General features: G+C 42.1%; 1 pseudogene; it reads right to left on the bottom strand.

Moving 5' to 3' along the window:
* Nucleotides 1-177: 177 nt before the first annotated feature.
* On the bottom strand, nt 178-691 carry LOC102499474 (NADH dehydrogenase [ubiquinone] 1 beta subcomplex subunit 8, mitochondrial pseudogene; annotated as a pseudogene).
* Nucleotides 692-1,958: the final 1,267 nt, after the last annotated feature.

Here is a 1,958-nt window from a genome sequence, read left to right as displayed (position 1 = left end):
CGGGGACTTGAACAGTGGTTGGCCATGTGGGAGTCCAGTGCCTTAACCCCCAAATCACTTGCTGGCTTTTTTTTTTTTTTTTTTTTAACAACAGCACTACATTTTACTAGGGATTCCATTGAGGTTAGATCACTAGGAAAGAGGAAGTTCTAGTTAAAGTGTACAAAATGTGAAACCTCAGATCTCAGAGCGAACCACCCCCTCAGGTTCTTTGGTGAGATCACTGCCTCATTCCAGGTACAGATCATTATAAAGATACTGCTTTGGCCCCATTGGTTGGTAGGAGGGGTAATTCTCTCCCTCCTAGAACATGAACATCATGAAGGCCACAAACCTAAAGAGCTGTTTACACATGACATTCCAGGAAACAGGTGTAGGGGATGTTCCACACCGTTTCTGATATACATGTCTAGGTCCCAGTGTATCGGTTCACCCCAGTTCAGTCTCAGATCTGAGTAGTCCCAGTCATACCATGGATCCTCCTCCTCTGTAAGCAGTTAGGGAGCTTTGGGTAGAAACCATACCCCATGCCATCAAACAGGTAAGGCTTGTAGACTTCCATGCACAAATTATACTTCTTAGTGGTGGGGCCTTTTTTTTCTGTGGTCTTATAATAGGGCCCTGGGAGCATGTCCTAGGTAACATGACAGACTGTTCACACACCCACTGGCACCATGTTCTGGGTTGTCCTTTGTAGTCAGCAGACTGCTAGGACCCTGCCTTGGCCACTGCCATCCTCACTACATTTTCAAGAGAAAGTAATTTTGAAAGCAAATTGAATGCCCGCAAAATTTTAGCAAGATGTATGAATATTCTTTTCTGATTTGAAAAATAAAGTAAAAATGTTGAGAATTTATTGATCCCAGTATAAACTATCAACTATTATTGGAAATAGACATACAAAACTAAGAAACACAAAGATACAAAAATATTACAGACACCCTAATTTCATCCTCGAGATAAACATGTATGAACATATATTGTCTTTAGTTATTGTATTTTTATCAAGAGAACCTACTTTCAGGGAAGAAATCTGATTTACAGACAACAGCCACTGACTGGACTCTTTCACACTCTGACACTTTAAGTGCTGTTGATATTCATAGCAAATGGTTTCAACACCATGCATTATCAGTGATTGGTACTGAAAATCATACATAGGGCTGGAGGATGACAGAGTGGTAACATGCAATATTCTGTGTGCTCCAGATGGGTCTGTGTTCCTATCTGGAGACCTGCCTGAATATTCTGGGCATGAGTGTATTGTGATCTAGGGCTGTCGGGATGGATAGCAGAGTCAAGTACCTGCTGGGGATGTTATTTCTCTCACACTCACGGAAGAAAATTTAAAAATAATTAAAAGGGCCCCCGTACCCCCCAAAAACCCCAGACAGTTTGACATGAGTTTATACCTATAACTGTAAAATATATATTTTCAAGGTAAAAATCTCCACCATATTGTTTTGGTTATTAAAAGTAACTCCCATTTTCAACCAAAAGACCTCCATAAGTACACAGGACACATTTGTGCCCATGTGTGGCAGGCTAATGGCTGGGGTGGATAATGGCATCAGGACCAAGTTGGAGGTTCTCTTTCTTTGACTTTCTAATTCATGGGAGAAATACTGCAACAACAACAACTTTCAAAAAACAACAGCAAAACTTCCAGGCCCAACTTTGGTGGTGTGTACTATTAAAATGCCATGTTCTCTATGGCATGTTGGGGCCATATGGGAGTTCTGAGTTAGAATCTTGGTCCAACATAAAGGCTGGACATAGTGATGAGCACCAGTAACCCCAGTGACCTGGGGAGGCTGAGGCAGGAGGATGGCCAGCTCAAAACTGGCCTGGGCCAGCCTGAGCAACAAAGTGAGATGAGACCTCATCTGAAAAAAAGCTGCACATGGTGATACATTAGTAGTTCCAGTGGGGAGGGTGAGGTACAAAGATTGACATAA

Source organism: Tupaia chinensis, unplaced genomic scaffold (genome assembly GCF_000334495.1).
Source record: "Tupaia chinensis unplaced genomic scaffold, TupChi_1.0 Scaffold000365_1, whole genome shotgun sequence".
In the NCBI taxonomy this organism is placed as follows: domain Eukaryota; kingdom Metazoa; phylum Chordata; class Mammalia; order Scandentia; family Tupaiidae; genus Tupaia; species Tupaia belangeri.
This window is presented reverse-complemented; position numbering and strand designations above follow the sequence as displayed.